This window comes from Crocuta crocuta, unplaced genomic scaffold, assembly GCF_008692635.1.
Source record: "Crocuta crocuta isolate KB4526 unplaced genomic scaffold, BGI_CrCroc_1.0 scaffold322, whole genome shotgun sequence".
NCBI lineage: Eukaryota > Metazoa > Chordata > Mammalia > Carnivora > Hyaenidae > Crocuta > Crocuta crocuta.
Genome location: NW_027532592.1, coordinates 5432401 through 5458127, shown reverse-complemented (window position 1 = coordinate 5458127; position 25727 = coordinate 5432401). Strand labels below are relative to the sequence as shown.

Genomic DNA, 25727 nt, shown 5'->3' with positions numbered 1-25727 from the left:
AGGCAAGAGATAATGTTGGTCAGATCCAAAATCATGGCAGTGGAACGGCGATGAGTGGGCAAATTTCAGAAATAGGAATTAAAATAGACAAATTATATCAGAGAGGAAAAGGTTAAGATAGACTCCATGGGTTTGGTTTAGAAATCTGGGCACAAAATAGCACCATCCACTGAGAGAAGAATCATGCCAGGAGAGGGCTTGGGAATGCTGCTGAAGGGAGATCCCAATGAAAATGACCAATTGGTAGCTGAATATAAAGCCTGAAGCACAAGAGCACAGTCTGTTTTAACATGTGGCATCTTAAGAAACAGCAGAGGGTGGTTCCCTGGGCTGGAAAATCAAAATCAATGAGCAAACTTCTAGGAAAAATAATTTGGAAAAAGAAGCAATAGAATTTATGTAGAATCTTTCTAAGCTACTGCTCAGTTGCTTCGATCCATACAGGTGTTGAACTTAAAAGAATGTGTCCTAGGCACCTTGCTGGCTTAGTCAGTAGAACATGTGACTCTTGATCTTGGGGTCATGAGTTTGAGCCCCACATTGGGTGTAGAGCTCACAAAAAAAGAAAAGGAAAAAGAAATTAAAGAATTCATTCCGTTTCACCCCCCGAAAATAACCCAATAACAACAATTTGACTTTTGTCTCCTCCAATTCTAGGAAGTCGACACATAGTCCTTCAAGACTACTTCTTCTTTCTCTCTTCAATCCACTTCTCCCACAGACCACGGTGAATCTCTTTGACACACTGGTCTTCTTACCTCTCCACCCCTAACATTTTCCTCTCAATCCTTCATCACAAACTCTTTTTTAAAAAGGATTCAAACAAATCAGGACTATCGCCGCACAGTGGGGAAAAGAAAAACCCCGAGTAGGCCACACTAGTGTACTTTCCAGTGTCTGGGAAGAAGACTGGAAGTATGCATTTACCGATAAACTTTATCCCATTCTATATGTATTGTTACTGATTAATGACCTAGCAGTCTTACATAGTCGATGCAGTTAGTAACAAAGCGCTTTCCAGAAGAAAGCCAGCTTCCTGGCCACTAACAGTCCTCACAGATGACACAGTTCTGGATCTGGCCCTTACCTTGTCAGTGTCTTTCCATTGCCATCAGTCCTGGGAAGCCTGTCTCAAACTACTCGAACTTCTGGTAGATTGAAGATTATCAATCCAATTGACTGCCTCTTCCTCCACTTACTTTGGAATGAGTCCTCCTTCCAGGGTTTAGAATCATATTTCCCCATCCATAGTACCACCTCCTCATTAGCAGAACAGTTCATAATAAAAACACAACATAGCAAAGCAGGGAATAAAAGCAATTGGAAATACGTATAACCTTAAGCAAAGCTTCACCTGCGTGCTAGAGGCAGGGTTGTGGGTGAAGGAGCACTGCCCTACAGCACCCACAGTGACTGAGCATCTGGGTCTCCAGGTCCCTGTCTCCAGACTGCCCAGTTGTAGCCCCCTTTCCCATTTGTCCAGGCAGAACTGTCTTCTCTGTGCTCAACTCTTTCTCCGTAGAAAGTACAACACAATTGGGTTCCAATTACTAAATTAAAATCACATTCTAGAACTGCCTGCTTGAAATTACACCCAGGTGACCCTAACTGGAGTTTTGTGTGTTCCCAAACACTTCAGGAACATATTTACAGACAGTCTCCAGATTTACTCCCACAGATGGCAAAACTTATTTCCCCTATTTCCAGTTTAGGAGGAAGCATCTCATTGCTGTCTTAATTGTACTGCTGTCGTTCAACAGAAAAATAAAAATCTCACAATATCTGCCAAGTATGTTAAATCCCTCCCTCTCTTCTACCTTTTGTCTTCCGTCTTCTCTCTCTCTCAAATGTACCTCCTCTAGCTCTCCAAAAGTCATGACGTGTAAAACTAAGAATTTTTCATTTCTAGGTATGAGTCACCAGATGAAGCTATTATAATTGAAATATTTGGGGATGGGTAAAGTCTGATTTGAGTATTAGTAGGAGCTTTGCATTAGATGGCTTTCATAGATTTTTTCTCTTTATTTTTTCATAAATTTTTCATCAAAGGCAAAAATTTTGCAAATTTTACTTTGACACAGCACAAATAGAACTTGCATTGATTGATTTGTTTCATGTTCTAGCATAATTCCAACAGCTATTTTACCTTATATCTCCTCTAGGGTGTCAACCTGCAGCTTGGGGATATTGAGGAAGGGGTGTGACTGTATTATAACACAGTTCCTGTCAAGCAGTCGACATGATGATTCAGTGTGACAGCCAAGGCGCTGGCTTCCTGTGCCCTTTGTCTAGACGTTTCTCCCGCCAGCCTTCTCCAGACCTCACAGCCTTTCCCCCCTTTCCAGAAGAAACAGAGAACAATCATTCAATTTGATGATGCCCAGGTGGAGTGAGCAATAATTCACCAGGACAGAGAAGGGATGAGGTGCGGACGGGGAACTGATGTGGAGGAGATTCTTTTGAGACTGGAAAGAGAAGAAAGGGGATATAATGCATCGTTGATTTCATTCTCTGGCCTCCTCGTTAAGGTATCAATAGCAAATTTCATTTACCCTTTTGACGTCATTTTCCTTCGGAGGCTTGGGCCCCGGATGGAAATCTGGAAGCGCTACTTAGAAGTTAGCTCTTCCTTTAGCACTCCCACATACACACCGAGAAACCCATCCGCAGACACAGGCGGCGCACCCACCGGGAAGCCACATGTGCGCCTTAGAGCACGTGGACAGGCAGACAACGAAAATGCCCAATGGTAGCCAGAAACACCGCAGCCACAGATGCCTTGGGCAGCAGACAACACATGTGCTTGGATCCTCACTCCCACACAGACACAAAGACCCACACACAGATGCCACCACCACACCCACAGCCCTTACTCACACAGCTGTAACCCTCCTCCCACGTGCCCTATTTGAATGCAAGACTGTCTTGAATTAGGATTGCCCAAATTCTTCCTTTGCTTGACTAATCAACCTTCTCTCTGTGCAGCCTCGTGAATGTTCACCTTCCGGATTGGTCCAAACAACTGAGAATGGAAGGGAAATAAAATTCAGCTCACCAGACACCTGGGGGGAAGGGGATTTGGGGAGCTGGGTGGGAAGGCTGTCAGGGCTTGTCCCACCCCCACTGGCTACTTCACTAGATGGACACCTGGGTGGTCTGGAAATGGTAACGATGGAGTAATTACTAAGGAGGTGACCACTGAAACTAAATGAAGAAGAAAAATATGACCTACTATGGAAAGTAAATGAACTTTAGAACTAAACAGACTTAGATCCAAATCTGGCGATGTCATTTACTAACTATAATCTCAGGCAAGTTATTTAATGTCTGAGTATCAGTTTACTCAACAATAAAGTCTACACTGCAATATTCTTGTGAGGATTAAGTGTAATGATATATGTGAAGTGACTATTACAGTGTTTGGCTTCATAAACATGTGTTTTATTTTGTCACTGAAGTTGTTCTCAAAGTATCCTATGAGCTCCCCAGGCAAAAGACAATGGCTTTGGTTTTCAGGCTGAGTCCAGCTAAAAAGGTCACACGCTTACTCTTTCCTCAAGAATAGAGAGCCACTGGGAGGTGCTTGGGTGGCTCAGTTGGTTAAGCGCCAACTTTGGCTCAGGTCATAATCTGACGGTTCACGGATTTGAGCCCTGCATGGATTTGTCAGCCCTGTGCTGACAGCTCAGAGCCTGAAGTCTGCTTCTGATTCTGTGTCTCCATCTCTCTCTGCCCCTCTCCCACTCTGTTTCTCTCTGTCTCTCAAAAATAAACGTTATTTAAAAAAAAAGAGAGAGACATTGGTAAGCAACACTTGATAAAGGAATAAATGATTGAATAGGTGGATGATTGAAGGAATATAACTACATTATACCTGTTATTCTTAGAATCACCAGTATATGATGCTGAATCTAGCACATAGTCCTAGTGCTAGGGGCTTCTCAGTTTAATGAGAGAGACACCGAGAAAAAAAAATTCTAATGAAGAGGTATATTGCAGGAAAAGAGGAAGAGTAACTCTACTGAGACACAAGGGGATGTTCCAAGAACATTCTTCAAGGCAGTGATATGTAATCTATGTCTTGAAGGATAAATGAAAATCCAAATTTATTGGATGGAAGAAACTAATAAAGCCACTCCAGAAAGAAATGAGATCACCGGCAAAGGTATAGAAGCAGAGAAGATGCTTCTTTGGGACAAAATGAATTCACTAAAGTGGCTCAGATGCAGGTGGCATGGGGTACTTCCTTCCTTAGACTAGAAGGCTGAGTGGAAACCAAGAGCCAGATGCTTAACCTACTGAGCCACCCAGGCACCCCAAGAAGACATTACTATTAATGCAGAAGGCAAGGAAGTGACATGGTCAGACTTGCATTTCATTTTTTTATTTTTTATTTTCATATTTTTAATGTTTTATTTATTTTCGAGAGAGAGATAGAGACAGCGTGAGCAGAGGAGGGTTAGAGAGAGGGAGTCACAGAATCCAAAGACAGGCTCCAGGCTCTGAGCTAGCTGTCAGCACAGAGCCTGACACGGGGCTCGAACCCATGAACCGTGAGATTATGACCTGAGATGAAGTTGGACGTTTAACTGACTGAGTCACCCAGATGCCCCCCCGCTTTATTTTCAGATTTGGACTTCAAAAAGACCATTCTTTCATAAGCTTGAGGATGGAGTCAGTCGGAGAGCAGCTGGGGCTGAGAATATCAGTCAGATTCAGTCCTCACCCTCTTTCGTACACATTAAGGCAATGGTATCTGTAAGGCAAGGAAACAGGGAATATAAAGAGAAGGATACTCAACAAAAATTTACAAGGTACAATAGGCAGGAACAAGAATTATTATCAGCCCTTACCATTGTGGAAGCTCACCGGGCTTAGCTATAGGTTCTTGCTCAACATTTCTCATGTGTTGCAGTCAGGTGATGTCTGTGGTTAGAGTCATATCAAAGGTTTCCTCACTCATGTCTGGGGGCTCACCTTGACTGTCAACTGGAACCTCACTTAGAGTTATTGTCCAGAGCACCTCCATATGGCCTTTCCACGTGGTCTAGGCTTTCTGACAGCATGGTGGCTGGGTTCCATTAGCAAGTGTGCCAAGAAAACCAGGTGGGAATGGAGTCATTATGACCTGGCTGTAGAAGTTACATATGGTCTCTTCCTCCACCAGTCACTTCACTGGTCAAGGTGGTTAAAGAGGTCCACCATGGTTCAGAGAGGGAACAGAGACCCTCAGCTCTGGATGGCAGGACTGATGATGTCACATTACAAGATCACAATGAGATCTATCATGGCAGTCCTCCTATGAAAATACAATCTGCATCAAAAATGTAGAAAGAAGAGCAAATTTGAGTCCTACTTTAAATATGTTGGGTTTCAAATGCCTGCAGGACACACAGATGAAGAAGATCAATGGGAAATAATAAATTTGGTTTGGGAGTTCAGGATTTGTCAGAATATATGTGGTAATGGAAGTCATGAGAGCAGCTGTTATGGTTATCCAGGGAAAGGGAAGAAAAGAGAGGAGTAGGGAAGAAGAGAGGGATGGAGAGGAGGGGGAGAGAAGGGGAAGGGAGGGCTGTTACTTTCATGGGACTGTAGGAACAACGAACCCACAGAATGGGCTAAAAACAATGAAATGTATTGTGTCACAGTTCTGGAGGCTGTGCCTGAAATCAGCGTGTTGGCAGGGCCATGACACCTCTGAAGCTTCTTGTAAAGGAGCCTTCCTTGCCTCTCACACTCTCTGGTGGTCCAGGTGTTCCTTGACTTGTGGGAGCATCACAATCCCTGCCTCCATCTTCATGTGGCCACCTTTGCAGTGAATATGCTGTGTCTAAATGTCCTTTTGCTATGCGGACACCAGTTATATTAGACACAGAGCCAACCCTACCTTAGTACAGCCTTCTGTTAATGTAGCTAATTGTATCTGCAGTGACCTTCTTTCCAAATAAAGTCACATTCTGAGATCCTGGGGGGGGAGGTCAGGACTTTAGCGTATCTTTTTGGAGGGGATGCAATTTGACCCATAATAGGGAAGAAGGCAAGGGAAAGGATGAGGATGACAGAATCAGAAGCTCAGGGATGTCCAATGTAGGGATGAGACAGAGGAGGAAGAACCCGTGGGGAAATAAGAAGGAGCACTTGGGACCAAGATTTGGGGATGAGAGAAAGAAATATGACCCAAAAGCATTCAGCTAACAAAAGGCCTGAATGCTCCGCATTTGAGCCATGAACTGAGAGGTGATTAGATACCTTTGCGGGACCAGACTTAAGAGAGGTATGCAGGAGCTCATGGGTGGGATGCTAATGACCGAAAGAAAGATAAGGTGGCAGCTGCCAGTCTGTATCACGGGGCTGCAGAATTCCATAGAAACTTCTTTAGAACTTTGGCCCAAAGCTAGCTCTAGCAATCCCTTCTTCTTAGTAGCTAAGTTCCATACCCAGGACTAAAAGGAAAACCAGAAAGTGAAAGAGAGAGAGAAAAAGAGCATAATTGTGGGAAGCAAGCTGAGACTGCCATTTTAGAAACTTCCTTGTGGTTTCTCCATAAGTGGAAAAGCAGCTTTCTAGCATGATCTGGTCCAGAATGGCTGCTTCAGGGGGAGCACCCAGCAGCCATTCACAGGAGGCTGGGGGGAAGGGGGGTGAGAGAAGCAGATGCAGGGGTGGGACCCTGCAAAGAGAAAATGTGTGATTAACTTAAGCAGCAGTATCAAAGGTTTGGAGAATGGAGAGAGGTTGCAAATGCCAGGAGAAAAAGGATGTGGCCAGGGCTAGCCTTAATTGTTTATTTCCTTAATGCCTAAGGAGCATCCAAGCAGAGAAGCAGTTCTGGGCAGCTTCCTTTAAACTGTAGCTTCTACAAGCGGGAGTCTGGGAGAGCAGACTCTTTCTTCCCCAACACTCTTCAGTGGTCATTTCACCCCCCACACCCAGATCCCCTGCTTTCTCCCTCTTCTCAAGTCTCCTGCTCCTCTCGCACATTTTATTCTCATAGTCTCTTCTCTTTTCCATTAAATAATTCTAGCTCTTGCTTTTCTCTCACCTCTTTTCTCCACCCATAGTTGGCCTCATCACACACAGACAACCAAAGGGACAAACTGTCCTGCTCCCTTTCTGAAACTTAGGTGCCATCCATAAAACCCAGATCAGTTGTCATCATCTTTGTCCACCTTTCCTGAGTCTCCATGGCAGGCAGAAAAAGGGAAAGACAACACCGGTGTGGTTCCCCCAGAAGATGGAGTAAGATATACACACACCCCTGAAATCCAGGATGTGAAATGGATAGAAATGACAGGATTTGAGCTAGAGTTTTACAAGCCAAATATGGTTAGTGCAGTGCTTTCTAATCTGTCCCCAAATGGCAACTTACCATTTCTTCTTATGGTGGGTGAGAATTTTGGCTTTGGATCCGGCTTCTAATTTGTTAGCTTCCTGAGAGAAGAGAGTAAGAGAGGGTGGTAAATCCATTTATCCCAAAAATATGTGGGATAATAAATGGGACACTATCTTTAAATCCTCAGATAAAGTACTGAAAAGGAAATGGGTTAAGAGATGTGGCAAAAAGATAAAAATCATATGATCTTGTCAATAGATGCAGAAAAAGCATTTGACAAAGTACAACACCCTTTCTTAATAAAGACTNGAGGATGTGGAGAAACGGGCACCCTCCTACACTGTTGGTGGGAATGTAATACTGGTGCAGCCCCTCTGGAAAACAGTGTGGAGGTCCCTCAAACAATTAACAACAGAACTACCCTATGACCCAGGAACAGCACTGCTAGGAGTTTACCCAAGGGATACAGGAGTGCTGATGCATAGGGGCACATGGACCCCAGCGTTCATAGCAGCACTCTCTACAATAGCCAAAACATGGAAAGAGCCTAAGTGTCCATCAACGGACAAATGGATCAAGAAGATGTGGTTTATCTATACGATGGAGTACTACATGGCAATGGGAAACGATGAAATCTGGCCATGTGTAGCAACGTGGATGGACCTTGAGGGTGTTATGAGAGAAATAAGTCAGAGAAGGACAGCTACCATATGTTTGCACGTATAGGAGGATTAGGAGGAACTTAATGGAGGACCATGGGGGAGAAGAGGGGGGGAATAGGGAGAGAGAGGGAGGGAGGCAAACCATGAGAGACTCTTGAATGTTGAGAACAAACTGAGGACTGATGGGTATGGGGGGGAGGAGAAGGGGGGAGGGGCATGGAGGAGGGCACTTGTGGGGATGAGCACTGGGTATTATATGGAAACCAACTTGACAAACTATTTATTTAAAAAAAAGGAAAGAAATGTGGCTCAAACAAGTAATATAACTATTCTCATATGAAATATAATGATTACTATTACTTGAGAGGCAGCAGAGTGTAGTGGGCAAGAAAACATAATCTAGAGCCAGGTTCTGGTTCAAATTTGCTTTGCTGGAGCAAAGTAGTCAACGTCTGGGGATGACCATGGTACCAAATCCACAGAGTTAATGCGAAGGCTAAATGAATTAGTATAGTTAAAGATATGTGGCACATAGTAACACTACATAAATGTTACTTACTATTAAGCAAATTAACAATTAACTAAGTACCTGAAACTATAATGGTGTTATTTGCAAATTCTAGCTTCCAAAAATATAGCATGGTATATTTTATGTAGCACGTAGTATAATAGAATATTTTTAATTTCTGTCAGTTTTCTTTTAAGCCATTTTTCTTACAACCACTTAAAACCTTTTAAATCTAAAATAGGGTTTTTTAAAATGCAGCTTTTTGTGACTAATGATTGTTCTTTACTCAAATATCCAAAAGTATAAACAGAATATGTTTTGTTTTTATAAAAGGAAATAAAATGAGGTTAACATTGGAAATGAAAAGCAGATTTCTTTTTAAACTTGGTTTTTGATAAATACACAAGCTATTGTTTTCCACAGTAAAATATAGCTAGTGTCTTGGGAGAACTACTTTCCTGACCATCAGACTTAATTAATGAAATTTAAAAATACAGATTCCTACCCTCTCTCATGTTTAAATTATGACTTTAAAGAAATTGATAACCCATCCATGATTTCACTTTGTAAATATCCAAGTGACAATGAACCAGCTAACTTTGCGTACAAGTAACATATACTGTCCTACCATCACCTTTAAATGCTCTCCTGGCACACACACACACACACACACACACACACACACACACACACACCTCCATGAGTTAAGAGTGCTTTCAGAAGCAGGTAACCTAACAGTGGCTTAAGTAAATATGACATTGTTGTTTTCATTTAACAAAATGTAGATAAGTGACTTCTGGCTTTGGTTCAGTGGCTCAAAAATAACAAGGCCTTTCCCTGAAGGCTGTAGAATGGCTGCTTCACCACAGGCCATCACTTCAGTATTCATGACAGAAGGAAGGAGCTCTCCTCCACCCTTTACACACACACACACACACACACACACACACACACACACACACACACACACAGAGTCAACTTCCCCTTAGTTCTGGATAGATTATCCAGAATTGGGTCACATAACCACCTGTAACCGCAAAGGAGTCTGAGAAAATGAGGAACACGTTGCTTACGATTGTCTTAGATCAAACATGATTGACTCATCACCTGAGCCACCCTGAATGAAGTTAGGGCTATGTCCAGAAAAAATTTAAATTTTGGAAAAGTCAACCAGAAAAATAAGAAGGATAAGAATACTGGCTTTGATTCCAAAGATACCCAAGTTGCCTCAGGAAAAATTTTAAAGGTGCAGTTACTGACATTTATATGTAAAATCAATATTGGTAGTTACAGAAGACAGTTACATGACTTTGAAATAAAAGTAGAACAAATATCAGTATCAAAAAATTAGCGCTGTGTTATCAAGGAAAAAGAAAATAATACTATTGGGAGGGTAACACATAATGTCCATCACAATAACTTACCACTTACTGAGAACTTACAGGCACAGGCCTAGCCACACGACATGCATAATGTCCTTTAATTTTCAAAACACTGTAAAATAGTCATTTGTAAATGCTGGTTATTCTCTGTTCCTTTAAATAAGGAAAATGTGGGACGCCTGGGTGGCTCAGTCGGTTAAGTGTCTGACTTTGGCTCAGGTCACATCATGATCTCACAGTTTGTGGGTTCGAGCCCTGCGCAGGGCTCTGTGCTGACAGCTAGCTAAGAGCCTGGAGCCTGTTTCGGATTCGTGTCTCCCTCTCTCTCTGACCCTCCCCTGCTCACTCTCTCTCTCTCTTTCTCTCTGTCTCTCTCTCTCTCAGAAATAAATAAAACATTAAAAAATTTAAATAGGGAAACTGAGCCTCACTAAAGTTGTAAGTATCTTGCCCAAGGTCAAACAACTAGTAAGTGGCAGGCTGGAATTTGAGCTCACATTCTTTCTATATGTTCATATTCTTTCTATAGTGTCACACTGCCTATAATTTTACAATTCGTTCCTTGGCCATCCCTAATTCTATCTGGCTATAACATATACCCTTGATTTCATGCCATCTTGATCACAAAACTACCCCCTACTAAATCATCTGGAATCTTGATTTAGAAGATTGCATATAGTCTTTATATACGTCAAAATGTTGGAAATATAACCGTGAACAGAACAAACAGGTTTCTGATCTTTGAGTTTCCATTCTAGTAGGGAAGAAAGGCATTAAACATGTAAACCAAGGTAATTCTAGATAGAGAGTCTTACAGAGAAAATGAAACAAGATAAATGTGGTAGTAAATGTATCTATGGGCTCTATTTGATGTGATGGCTGGGATGGAACCCTGATGGCTAGAAGGAGATAGTCTGGTCAAATTTGGAGAAAAGAGAATTCTAGGCAGCCAGCTTATGATGTGCAAAGGCCTGAGGCAGAAATGTTTTATGTACAGAAACTTGTGGAATAATGATTGGAGAAGGGCATGATAAGAAATCAGACTTGAGAGAATCTGTATTTTATTCAAAGTGCAATGGGAATTTTGACAAATTTTAAATAAGCAGGGCTAACAAGACCTAATTTGTTTGGATCAACACGGTAGCTGTGAGAAGTTACCTTGAAATGCATCAAGGAAGTGAAGATTTCAGTGAGATGGCTTGGCTGCAGCAGTGTTGGTAGAGATGGATAGATGGTAAATATGGATAGTTCAAGATAGACAAACACTGTGACAAAACTTACCTGTGGGAAAATTTGTTTGTTCATTCAGTCTATTTTAGTTGGCTTTGCAACAGTACTGCATTTTATCACCTTCTCATGGATGAGCTCTGATGAATTGTGTCTACTATTTTCTTCCTAAATGCTTTTTAAAAAAAATCTTTTAACTTGAGAGACAGAGAGTGAGTGGTGGAGAGGCAGAGAGCAAGGGAGACACAGAATCCGAACCTGCCAGCACAGAGTCTGATGGGGAGTTCGAACAACAAACTGTGAGATCATGACCTGAGCTGAAGCCAGGCGCTTAACCAACTGAGCCACCCAGGCACCCAGTTAAGTGCTTTTCAAATACATGTCTTAACACACTGAAAAAATTCAACCTGATGTTTAGCATCTTCTCCTCCTGGAATGGACTGTATCTACGAGGCAGTCCTGAATCAGTCTGTTCATTCAGAGAAAGAAATAATGGTCACTCTCATATCTTTTTATAGATACAGCCTGTCAGAGGTTTAACTTTGCATAATTTGCCATTGTAAATTATAAGCTTCTCCTGTTTTCTCTGAGTTCATGAAATTAGGATAATAGAAGTAAGATTCTCTCCGAAACTGTGTTCTGGGGTTAATCAGTGTGTTCCTAATTGAAATTATGAGTGGAGTAAGTGAGGAGAAACACATGTCACTTTTGGAAGCCTCCATTGTAAATTTACTATGGCTGAATGCTAACTCCTTCTGGAAAAACCATCTTAGTTTAGTTGCAGTGGGAACTGATATTAGTGCTAGTGTTCCTTCAAGAGAAATGTAAGTGCCTATGACCCTGCCCGTCCTGTTCGGTACTTTTGGTATCTAAGCGCTTCAACAAAGACTTGTCAGTCAGCCTCAGGATGTGCTTTGTGTATCAAGTTTAAGCTCCTTAAATTATGGTGGAAGGGAGACATGGAGCTGCAGAATGAATGCTTTGTAAATAATTTAAATTTTCGCTTCCATTCATTTGGGTAAAGCTGACTTTATCCATAAGTCACAAGACGAAACTGGAGTCTGGCTGTTAGATGGAGAATTGACCAATGGGCAAAGCTAAACCGGGTGACTGAGGCCAGAAATACTCCAAGCAGGAAATCTTGGGCTCATGGATCTTTAGGGTCTGAGTGATCCTGCTTTAAAGACTTTTAAGGGGAAGGCCTGCTTTGGGGAATCTTTAGAGGGCTGGAAACAGACCTTCAGGCGATCAATGCGGAGAGCTAACGTTTTCAGTCACAATATCCCATTCAAGCATTTTTGTACAATTGAAGGAAAGAAAATAAACCTGATGATATTTAGTGCCTTTTGAACCCAGATAAGTTTAAGCATAATAAAAACACATACCAACCCCTGACTTCCTGTCCTGATACACCTCAGGTATGGTTGTGAAGCCTGATCCGAACTGTGGGAACAATGAACCAGGAGGCCTTGGTGCAAGTGCAAGGTTTCTATAGGTCCCCTATCCTGAATTAGTCTCAGGGGTCAAAACAGTCATTTATAAAATGTTGGGGCAAATGGGTTTTTTAGTCCATTCTCTAGATTCCAAATAAATCCTGGTTATTAGGGATTGCTGATCAGTACTTGGTTTATCTACATCACCTCCCATTAATTAAACAAACACAAGATTAAGACAGCTGCTATTGGTTATCCAATTCATTTTCTTTTTTGTTTGTTTGTTTATTTTTAAGAGAGCACAACTCAGGGTGGGCAGAGAGGGGGGTACATAAAATCCGAAGCAGGTTCTGCACGGATAGCAGTGAGCCCTATGTGGGGCTTGAACTCACAAACCCTGAGATCATGACCCTAGTTGACATCGAATGCTCAACCAACTGAGCCACCCAGGTGCCCTCTATGTATGCTCAATAGCAACAGACTATATTAGCTGCTGTTTTAGGTCTTATTGGTTTGATATATATATTTAGAGCACTCAGAACCTCAAACAACTGTTAGGATATCATTCCCCACCCATCTGACTCTTCATCTCACCCTTCATCATGCAATCCCTCCTACCTCCCCACCCACACACAGCCTCGCTGCCTATGTACTTTGTCAATCTGAAGGCAATAATACTTGTGATCCAAACATGTGACTTTCTCTTTTTGGCAAGCCAAACAAATCACTGCATATTTCTGTACTTCCCTCTCCTTTTATCAGTGATGGGGGGCGGGGTGGGGGGGGGGCTAATCATCTTGGCCGCCTGCTTTGTTTTCATGGGTTTGGAGAGGACTGACATTTGTGGAACATGGTGAACAAAGAAGAAAGCTGCTTATAAGTGCCTCGAATTACTATTTTCACATGTCTTAACTGCCATAACGAGAAGGAAAATCTTCACAATTGGGAAGGCTTTCTGAAAATTAGCCCCACTGCACCAAACCTTTGATCCCCTGGTCAAACTGTCAATCTCTTGAGAACTCAGCTTTCTTGTGAAATTTCCAAGCTGTTCCCCCAAACAATTGGTTGCATAAGTTCTGAAAGCCAGACCCACAGAGTTTCTCTGTGTTTTGGAAAGTTCCCTAAATAGACCTAAGTAACGATAGCACGAGCACGGAGTCCAGGGAGTGGGGCCGCCCTGTCCTTCCCCAGCACAAAGCTTGCTTTTTTGCTTTCTCTTGCCATCTCTCTTTTTTTTTTCCTCCTCCTACCATTCTTTCTACAGTCTCCTCTTCAATCCTTTGTTTCCTGCCCCTACAACCCTTCCAGGCCTTGGACCAGGCTCCGACGTCATCTGCTTTGCTTAGGCAAGTCTGCCATTTGACCTAAGGATGAAAGATGTTGCCACGTTCAACTAAAACCCAATGGGACACCACGTACTGCACCTGGAGGTGAAGTTCTTGGTTGCCAAATGCTCCAAGGACGACTTTTTTTCACAATGTTTCTGAACTTTTGTCTCTTCGAGGAGTTAAAACTTGGGTTAAAACTATGTAAGGGTATCGTGCCAAATAACTGAAAACAAATAGTGGGTTTACTGTAACACTGTGCAACTTTTCACTTTCCTGAAGTGTGAAGTCAAAAGTCTGATTCCTTTGTGTTGAAAGCAGGGTTTATTTGCTAAATTGGAATACATATAAATTAAAAATAAATAGGATAAACTAAAAAATGTGTAACAATTATAAATTTAACTGTATTATAAATTTATAATTTACTTTGGTGTAGACTCCCTCTCGATTTCATATTAAAAGACACTGTGCATGCTATTTGGTGTGTTTTTTATATCAGTAAATAAGCTTGTTGCTTGCCAGTGTTAATACAATTAAGAGGCGTATAAAACTGAATTTTCACAATATTTTTTGCACTGTTACCTATCGACTTTATAAGGTCTTATTTAGACATAAGTCCTAATTGCATGTTCCTTATAATCTCACCGCCCTTGTCATTGCTGTAAAATGTTTCATATGTGACTTTACAAAGGTGAGATCTTTATTCTAGCCCTTTTTGTAAAAGATTGTCTATTGATTTCCACATACAAGAAGCCATTTTAGAGGAAAAAATCATAAATCACAATAAAACCACAAATAACAATTATAAATAGCTTAATAATTACCAAAATAATACACATTTTTATTTATTACATATAAAGTCAGTAAGAAACATAAGTAAACAATTATTAATTTAGGAATTGAAAAAATAGATTCAAATATGCAAATCGAGATAAATGGTATTATTGAGACTTTTCACCTATTTAGGCTTTTGAAGTAAATCATAAACTGATTTCAAGAAACAATCTTAAGTGAGTGACATTTATCAATATAAATTAACTTAGTGCATTTTGTTTGGGAGATTTTTGTATATTCTCTCACTGGTAAGTGATAGTCTGTGACATTTCATTATTAGGAGGACCTCCTGTGGGGCTGAGATGAATAACTTTAGTTATCTCACCAAATTTAAACAGATTCATTTAAAAGGCATTTACTTCTCAAAAAACAGATAATATTGGCAACAGAAATCAAATGAAGTTTTTATTAGATCAGGGGTGCCTGGGTGGCTCAGTTAGTTGAGCCTCCAATTCTTGCTTTCAGCTCAGGTCATGATCCCAGGGTCATGAGATGGAGCCCCACATCAGGCTCCATGCTGAGTGTGGGGCTTGTTTAAGATTCTCTATCTCTCTCCCTCTGCCTCTCTACCCTACTTGGGCTCCCTCTATCTAAACACACACACACACACACACACACACACACACGGATCAGATTCATGAAGATTAAAACATATCTAAAGTAATCTTTCCCAATGAGCTCCTCTCCATACCAAAGGTCTTAAAAAGGTGTCTATAATGTTCTGTCACTTCTTGCTGTATTCACCTCTTTCTACTCTAGGAGGAGAGGGTCCATGGACTAGTTTAAGAACCATATACATCAGCTGGTTCAAATAATTATACTTTTTGCAGACACAGTTTTAAGGAAACCAATACCCAGATATTTGACTTCCATATCTACTTTTCCCTAAAAGCCTTCTGCCTACAGAGGTGTCTTCAATGAGATCTTAGTAGGCCTTCTGTTTCCCACTTCCCTTTGTCCATAGCCTGTCACCCTCTGGGCAAAAGAAAGGTACAACTGTCCCCCATCCCTGTTAGGGCCATGCATTGTTCTCACGTAGAATAATCTCTGGGGTGTCAAACAAAGCAACAATTTTAAATATTTGTGTCACTTCATTTGATCAAAACACCATAAACCTACACCACCTATCACACTAAGAAATGCAATATTTATTTTTCCCAATACAATTTTATTTTTATGTATACTAATTATAAAAATTATAATTTATGTACATCGATGTGCTCATTTGCATGTGAAAAATAACTGTAGTGATAATACAGAGGAAAAAATTTTGGCCCTTAGAATTGTAGGGTTACAGAAATTTTATCGTCTCTTTTGCTGAGCTAAGATAAAGGGAATTTAAATTTAGACATGATGTTCTACGGAGATTATGAAAAAAATGGAAAATTTTTAATTTTTGTTGCATAGGACATATGAAAGGATAATCAATAAAAGATATCTAAATATAAAATTATTTTACATTGGTATAAAATTCTAGAGGAGGAATTTCTTATCAAAATTATTTTAATTTATTTTATCAAAATTATCTTAAGATGCATGAGAGAAACAAAGAAGGTCCCTAATAAGAAGAATAGGCTCTGTCTTGTGAAACTTATATTCCTAAGTGAAAGAAATCAGACAAGCAGGGTAAGCACTAGGTAGCATTGTGTGTTCTTATAGGAAATATATCCTGTCCTTTCTTCTCCCACCTGGAGGCTCTCACCAAGAAAAGAAAAAAGAAAAAAACTCAAGGTAGACTATTTCTCTTTTGGTCTAAGTGGAGTTTAATTTATGAATGACAAGAAAGTACAAATGGAGTCCACAGGTTACTCTATGTCCAAAGCTTTCAGTATTTCCAAGTGATTGGACTAAACTTGTGCTTCCCATTTGTCCAACCACATGCAAGTAGCCAACAAAATACTATGCCTAGCAGCAGCGTACTAACATTTGACCTAAATAAATTCAGGTTAAAATGTACATCACAGAGAGATTTGAATGAGAAAGAAAAATACATAAAGTATTCAAAAGGGAACTCATGGGAGAAAGAGACTAAGATCCTGCTATGACAGTATAAAGATCTGGGAACTGATTGGATATGTATGTTATCCAGAAGGGTGTATGGGGAGGGGTACTTTTTCCCTGCACAGCTATCTGTTTGCAATGGACTGAATGGTTGAAGCCTCCAGAATTCAGATGTTGAAGCCTTAATCCCCAAAATGCTGTTATTCGAAAGTGGGGTATTTGGGAAGTAATTAATTCGGGTGGATGGAACCCTCACCATTGGATTAGTGCCCTCATAAGAAGATAAACAAGAGGGGGATGAGCTCTCTCTCTCTCTCTCTTTCTCATCCATGTGAGGATACAGCAAGAAGGCAACTAACCATTTGCAAGCCCGGAAGAGAGCTCTCACCAGAACCCAGCCATGCTGTCACACTGATCTTGAACTTTCAGCCTCCAGAATCATGAGAAATACATGATTGTTGTTGAAGCCCCCGCAGCCTATGGTGCTTTGTTACAGTAGGTGGGACTGACTAAGACCTTGACTGACCTCTGCAGTGAAGCAGGCCCCAAGTCTCAGTACCCTAGTCAGCCTGACTTGTTCCTTCCTACCACACGCTTTTCTCTACCTCTCAATGACAAAAAGCCAAGAACTAATTCTCTCAGAGTGTGTTTCTGAGCTAAAACCATTGCTAAGAACACCTAATGCCTGAGAAGAGAAGAGGGAGCAATGAAGATGAGAGAAAAAAATATTAAAGGAAAAGGATGCAAAGAAAAAAAAAGATGAAACCTGGAAAAAAGTGGGGAAAATCTAAATTTAAACCATGAGAGCATATTATCCAGTCTCAATGGAAAGGAATTCTATCCTTAGTTGGATAGATATAAAGCAAATTCATTTTAGTCTTCTTGTCATTATTTGAACACAGCCATTCAGTGCTCCCTAAAAATCACTTTAGAAATGCCACCTATTGAGTTTTCTGAATAAACCACTGGAATGGAGTTTTGGATGTCTGACTGCATTAACTAATTGGAAGGGTGAACTAACTTTCAGTGGAGAACTAATTTGAGTAGAGTCAGCTCCTCCTAGTGCTCTTGTAAAGATAAGGGGAGAAAGTAAAACCCTATTCTTGGGTTTCACCCCAGAGGAAGATTTACAGTGAAGTTAATGACACTTAAGCTTCTAGGTGGCTCTTAGCTACATGGACTCTATTCAAGGCTCTGAGGGGCCACATCTGTTTTTGCAAATTTTCAGAAGTAAGATATTTTAGCCGCAATCAGTTAAGACTGCTGTCTCTTTACACTCTCACTTTCCTGTCCACACATTTCCATACATTCCATAATTGTGGGGTTTGCAGTCATTTCCGTGTGTACACAATGATTACTAGCCATGCTGGTGTAGAAACGGCATCCAGGTCAACTTCTGTGGCCACTGGTGCCTTCTGACCACTGTCACTACACAAAGGCGCAGGGCCAGGGGGCATATTGAAATGGGAATGTGTCCCATGGTCCCAGTATTGGAAACACATAGGAAGTTGGGAGAGAAGAAAGCTTGAGACTTAGGAAGCTAGAAGCCAGTCTGAAGAATATTCTTCCAGTCATCAGTGGTGTAAACTTTCTGTTTGTCACCAATGATGTGATTTTCATAGATGCCTCATCAAGACAGACCTTCTTCCCTGACAGGAGTATGATGCAGCATGTACAGTTAGAACACGTTGCACATTATCTTTTCCATTTTGAAGGGGATTACGAGAAATAGAGTGTTAGAATCATCAGAGTGCCTATGTTTGTAGAGCACGCACTAGAAGCAGTGCTACAAACAATGAGCATGTCTGCATATGAAGCCACAACGGTACTCCTCTAACCCAGAAGGAATAAAAAAGAAATTTCAATCAACTATGCTAAAGGAGAGACTTGGCTATCTTTGTATTCTCTCTGTAGAAAAATTACAAGGATGTTTTCATGGAAAAGGCCATCAAAGAGTATGCAGTTAAAAATGTAGGAAGAGAACATAGTGATATGTCAGGCGGTCAATTAGTAAAAATATTATGTCATTTTTCTTGATTTTGTAATGTTCACATATGGGTCAAAACATTTTTTTGAGAGAGAGAAAGAGGGTGCAAGTGATTGAGGGGCATAGAGAGAGAGAGAGAGAGAAGCAGGGCTCACTGGAAGCAGGGTTCAAGCTCACCTGGTGTGGGAATCAAACTCATGAACCATGAGATCATGGCTTAATGACTGAGCCACCCAGGCACCCTGTTCAAATTTTTTTTTAATTTTTTATGTTTATATTTGAGAGACAGACAGACAGACAGAATCCTAAGCAGGCTCCAGACTCTGAGCTGTCAGCGCAGAGCCCAACATGGGGATCAAACTCATGAGTGCGAGATTATGACCTGAGCCGAAGTCGGATGCTCAACTGACTGAGCCACCAGGTGTCCCCGTTAAATTTTTTAAAATTATTTTTAGGAATCTCTTTTCTCTTCCTAAATTCTTCGGTTTCTGCCTAAGTTAAATTGCAGAATCCTCAGGCTTCACTAAACCCCATTTGCTCTGCTCCCGAATCCATGCCTCATCGCCAGACGTTAAGTGATTGTGCCACCTCTTGTCTCTGTTCCAAATGACAGCATGAGCTTTGCCTCCTACAATTGCCCCAAGAATAGGTAAGAGTTATTAACATGCATTTCTTTTTCTTCAACAAAGTTAAATAAGGGCTCACTCTCTGGATTTCCAGATGCACTTAAAATGAAATAATAATGTTGGGCCAGTCTTGCCCTGCTTTAAATTAATCACTCCAGGAAGAGACATTAAAGCTTTCAGACCACCAGTGCGCATAAATGCTTTAGTGCCCCAGACCATACACCCTCTCTTGATTATTCAGGACACAAGGAAAGGTAAGCTCAGTAAATGAGGCTGTTTTATGATCCATTTAAATAATCTGAAAAGGAAATTAATACTTTTATGACTTTTTATAAGTGAAAAACTTCCTTAAAAATCTGTAAGAGTTCTTTATGTTACAGCGGTTAGGACTGCCCAAACCAAAACATGGATCCAGAGAAATAATGGAAGGTTAGGGAAAGGATGCAGGGCCACACAAATCAAAATGGAATAAACAAGAGAGGCTGGAAAGTAATTTGGAGCTAAAAAGAAAATCTCCTCGAACAGAGCCAAGAAAATTCACTCGATTGGAAATCAGGTTGTAATTTAAAAATAAAATATTTCTTAGTCTGTTTGAATAATATGATTTTTTTTCTATGGCTATTGCACTTCGGAGGGGGATTCTGGAGAAAATGTGGACATAGTTTATGATTCTTTGCGCACACTGGTACCTTCAATACTTCTTTATGAGAGAAACATCCTATTAGTCACTTTGCAAACACCCATCCCAAACATTTAAGTGCCCACAATAGTCCAGTAGAGAAAGTAAAAATGTCCTAACTGGATAGAAAAGAAACCTCAGGTTACTTGTCTGGTGTCATCTTTTACCTCTGTCTGCCTCAGTCACTCCCAGCCATTCTGGCTGTTGCTCTGTTTTTGAAATATGCCTCTCACCCTCCAGTCTCAAAGCCGTTGAATTAACTGTTCCCTCTGCCTGCGGCGCTCTCTCCTAGATTCCACAGAGCTCCCTCCTTTATTGTATTTAGACATCTGCTCAAACGTCACCTCCTCTGAGAGCTCCTACCGAGTAATTCGTTGTCTCTTTACCTTGTTTTATTTTTTTTTCTGAGCATGTCACAGATTTTCAGTGCCCTCTAAACGTCCTGAAGAGCTAATAAGCAATGTGAGATGGCACTTAATCATTGCATAGCTGAAAAGGGACACAGAAATTAACTTTGCTCTACAAATACATCATACAGATTCTGGCTTCTAATCTGAAACTCACAACTAGATTTTAGCTGGTTATACCTTGTCTGATTCTTCTGTTGGCTGGACATTATCTCAATAATTTATTTCCTTTTATAGCAGCATTTAGACCAGTCAGCTTCCTGGATAGATATCAGCTGAAGGACTCAAGCTAAGAAAACTCTGGGAATGTTATAAGTAAGGGACTATTTACACGGCGTATTAATTTCCTAGGGCTGCCGCACAACAAATTAGCTGGGCTTAAACAGGAATTTATTGCCTCGCAGTTCCAGAGACCAAAAGTCTAAGATCAAGACGTGAGTGGGGTTGGTTGGTTCCTTTTGAGGCCTGTGAAGGAGAATTCATTCCTGCCTTCTATCCTAGCTTCTGATGGTTTTCTGGAAATCTTTGAAGTCCCTTGACTTGTAGCTGCATCACCCCCAATCTCTACCTTCACTTGTGTGTGTATCTGTGTGTCCAAATTCCTCCTTTTTAAAAAGTTATTTATTTTTATTTTGAGAGAGAGAGAGAGAGAGAGAAAGCAGGGAAGGGGCAGAGAGAAAGGGAGAGACAAAATCCCAACCAGGCTCTGCTCTGTCAACACAGAGCCCAACTCTGGCTTGCACACACCAATGGGACCATGAGATCACGACTTGAACCAAAACCAAGAGTCAACAGCTTAAATGACTGAGCTACCCAAAGGCCCCTGCTCCTTTTTTCTAAAAACACAGTCCTATTGGATAAGGGCCCACCCTAACAACTTCATGGTAACTTGATCATCTACAAAGATAATGTTTTCAAATAAGGTCATGGTTATAATCACTGAAGGTGCCGACTGCATCTTCTTTTGGGAGGACATAATTCAACCCATAACACACAGTACAGAGGGATGTGGGAGAATCGCAGTGTGTAACTTAGGTGTGCAGTGTTGTTAAGACAGAACGGTTTCTACTTCTGGGCCTCAAGGGGTGAAGGAGGGACCCAGATACTAGAAGAGAGAGGAGAAAGTTGTGTGTAGAAGCTGCCTCAAGAAAAGCAGTGAACTTTTATTGAGCAACAGAGCCTGCTTTGGATGATCCAAGAGAGAGGGAGTTTAGGGACCGACATCCTTACTTCATTCTCCCTCTTTCCAATCTTCTATGTGGGCTCCTGTTGGCCCAATCCAATCAGAAGGCAGAGAGCAAGGGATCCTTTTGAAATAATCAACATAAATCGATGCTTTAGAAAGATTTCTGGGGTACCTGGGGGGCTCAGTTGGTTGAGTGACTGACTCTTGATTTCAGCTCAGATCATGATCTCATGGTTCAGGGGATCAAGCCCCAAGTTGGGCTCTGTGCTGACACTGTGGAGCCTGCTTGGGATTCTCTCTTTCTCTCTGTCTTCCCCACCCCTGCTCATGCTTTTTTATTCTCTCTCTCTCTCTCAAAATAAGTAAATAAACCTAAAAAATGAAACTTCTAACCTTTAGTGTAGTCTTATTATTTTTAATTTGGTTTTTGCATTTTTAAGAGAAATTTATTTGCAAGGTTAGTTTACATTAGCTTGGAAGATTCCTGTCTTATTTTTCTTTTATTAGTGGAGAGAAAATGCAGAGCTTAAGAGGAATAGGTCGATGGATGGAGAAGTTTCTTTCCTCACTTGCACTGGCTTGATCAGACTTTCTGCTAACAGAATCTTGCCTGGAGTCTTGGCTCTACCATTTAATAAATGGTTGGAAATGGCATGCTTGCCAAGTATGTTTGCGGTTGTATAAAATGAGGAGGCCTGGAGGTGAACCCAGGAAGTCAGTGATGTTACGTGACATGACTTCTCCCATAACCTCAAAGATCTTCAGTAAAACTGGTAAACTAATAATGGATTTGGGAAAAATAGGCTTTGTGTTTGGATGACACAAGATGAATGCAAAACAAGGAAGAGGAAACTAAGAAGGAAGCCATTAGGAATTCACAGAAATTGCAGGCATATTTCCAAACCCACATAGGCATCAAGTTGGAATCTTAAGCCAACTTGTTCTAAGTCTGTAAGGGAGAGTAGGACTTCAGCTGACGGTCTCCAAAGATTTTCATACTTTAAAATTTTTCATTACATTTTTTTAAACCCCTCTAGTCCAGACCTTCATCTCTAAATTTAAATTCCTGTTTCTGTAGTTTCAGCTGAGCCTAGTTGTTGTAGCAATAACCTTAATAGCTGCCAGGTATGAGCAATGGAGTCAGGCTGTCTGGATTTGAGTCTCAGCTACGCGACTTACAAGTTTGGGCAAATTACTCACACTCTTAAAACTATAGTCTTTTCGTCCATAAAATGGGATTATGATGTCTGCATCCATCATAAGGCAGTTGTGACTATCGAATACATTAACATATACAAAAAACCTAACACAGTACGTAGCACAGAGCAAGTCCTCGATAATGTCCATTGTTAATATCATTTCCATATGTTGAGTGCTGTTTAAATAAATCATCGTATATATTTAATCCTCACAATAACCCTCAGAATTAGCTGTTTTAATATTCAGTTTTTAGATAAGGAAATTAAAAGTCAAGAAACTTAAATAATAATTTAAAAATAGCTATTTTATCCATGTCCTGATACATTTATCACAGGGTCGATGTGATCACAGAGAAATAAATATTTGAATGAATCAATGAATGAATAAATTTCCTCCTCTGACCTTCTGTGGACCCAGAGAAGGGAAAGAAATAATTTGTCTCTTACTTCTGCCATTTTTTTACAGCTCACTAACACTCTAAAACCAAGGATTTAAGTGCCAATTTCATTAATGTTCTATTTTCTTTTTCTTCCAGAGAAGCAATAAAAATATTTATATGAAAGAGATGTAAACCATATTGCTTCCCAAGCTCCAACACCTTGACTTTTTTCTTTCTTGATTCTTCTACAAGCTGCCTTTGGAGCATAATCTATGACAATTGAAGCTCTCAAGATAAATTAAAACTATAATTTTGCAATTTCTGAAGCAAACATTCCATAAAAATTCTAATGAATAACATGTACTTTTCCTTTTTCTCACTAATATAAATTTATTCTCCAAGAAAAGTAATCTAATTTTCTTGGTACAACTTTTCCTATAGAAATCCACTCTTTCTGGCTCATGAGTTCCTTACTCTTTTCCAATTTCTCTTCTCAGAATGTAATCTGCGATTCTTTAAAACTGACATTAAATGATCTAAATGGTCCTGAATACCAGCATGTTCCTTCTCTATTTTGGAGCTGGATCTGTAATTGAGGTTAGTATTAAGCCCCACTGAAAAGAGACAGTCCTTCTTATAGATATAGAATACTCTACTGTGGGATGCTTGCATGGCTCAGTCAGTTGAGTGTCCAACTTTGGCTTAGGTCATCATCTCATGGTTCGTGAGTTCAAGCCCCACTTCGAGCTCTTTGCTGATAACTCAGCTCCCTCTCTCACTCTGCCCCTTCCCTGCTTTCTCAAAAAATAAACATGAAAAAAATTTTTAAAAAAAAAGAATGCTCTGCTGAGACAGTCATTGGAACATAATGACCATCAAATGTCTACATTTTCCATTTCTCACCTACTACTGATTCTAATCTTCTGCTGGTTTTGCAAGTAATTCTTTACTACTAAGTAGTTCAAATTCTTCTTTTCATTTGATTTAAGGATGTAATAGAAGCCAGCCTGTGGAGGCACGTACATCAGTCCTCAAAGTACACTCTGTTGGCAACTAGACCATTCTGCCCCCGTCCACTAACTAGTCTGTCCCGTATTAGTACAAGGTAAAATGTACAATATGGACCAGAGGGCATGGGAACTAAAAGGGCAAAGTATAGATTTGACACTTATCTATTATTGCGTAGCATTTAGTAAAACATGGACTTCTTCAAAATTCAGTTGACTCAATCTTCTAGGATAGTTCAGTGTCCTCTTTTCTAGACATCATAGGCAAGTAAAGAGCTGTAAGTTCTTTACGTAAAAGTAATGACCATCGATATCTCCCAGGGAACGGCCTACTTGTGACATTGAACACTGGGGTCCCTTGCTCTTCCTCAGGGGTTCTCCCACCTTAATTTTCCTGCCAATGTGCTCTCAGTTTGCTACGTATCTTTTGGGTAGCTGTCTATCCTCATGAGTATTCCCTAACTTTCACAACTCTATTTTTACACTCAACAAACGGGCACAGAAGGGAAGACAGAGGGATGAATGGCACCACTTTGTCCTCAAGTGGCTTTCAGACTTGTAGACAGAGATGAACAAGACATTAGACGCTGGATTAATATGTTATCAGTGACTCTGCGTTCCCTAAAGTATGGAATTATTTAGCTTTCTCTCACTACGAAAGTCTTTGGGGGGGGGGGGAAAGGCTATTGTATATCTGTGGTTACAATATCTCAAAGTGGTGATTATCTTTCTTCTGTTGCCAGTTAGACTGCCTTCACAAAATCAGAAGGTTTCAGAACCAACTCTCCTTTTACACGTAAGTGACCTGAACCTGGAGAGAGAAAGCAACTTGTCTGTGGCCACAAGGTTTGTAAGTGGCAAAGCTGGACCAGAACCAGACTTCCCCACTGTCACCGTTCCTGCTATCGAGACTTGTAGCACCTCCTTCTGGGCTGAATTTTCTATGTGAATCCATAAATAACTCTATTCTCTGTGACATAATGGGTTGGTATTTCCCTCCTGTTCCACAGAGGAGACAGAGCCCTGCAGATCTGAACAGGGACAAACATTCACACCTCTCTGGATGAAAAATTCTCTGTGAAAGCCAGTGACCTCTGACTTGCAGGCTGGAGAAGTGGTTCTGAGTCTATGAAACTTCATGCTTAGAGCCTGATGGATCATGTGGGAGCTGCTGTAAACAGAAATCATTCCGAGGTCACACGGTGCGTTAACCTCCTTGCTCCTCATCACAGTGATGACTGCTCAGATAAACAATCATGGATTTTAATGAATCCTATGATAAAGAAGTTTATCCGGGAAAAGGGTGAATAGTCTCCCCCAAAGGCTGCCTGATGTAGGACACAGTACAGAAGAACAAACAGTGACTGAAACCTGATGAGATTTGCCTTTCCAGTGGTAAAGATGACACGGAGATATTCCGTGACCAAGGGGGGAAATGGGAGAAACAAAAAAGGAAGGGAGAGGAGGGGAGTGGAGAAGGGGAGGGGAGGGGAGGGGAAGGAGGAAAGGGAAGGGAAGGAAAGAAAAGGGAGAGAAGGGGAGGAGAGG

At 40.8% G+C, this 25727-nt stretch overlaps 1 long non-coding RNA gene across 1 annotated transcript; it reads right to left on the bottom strand.

Annotated features, from left to right (window-relative positions):
- Nucleotides 1-2102: 2102 nt before the first annotated feature.
- Nucleotides 2103-20237, bottom strand: LOC144244553 (uncharacterized). Its single transcript, XR_013338982.1, has 3 exons — nt 20168-20237; nt 7373-7434; nt 2103-2465 (listed from the first exon to the last, which is right to left on the bottom strand). It is a non-coding gene; the product is annotated as an uncharacterized LOC144244553 (long non-coding RNA).
- Nucleotides 20238-25727: the final 5490 nt, after the last annotated feature.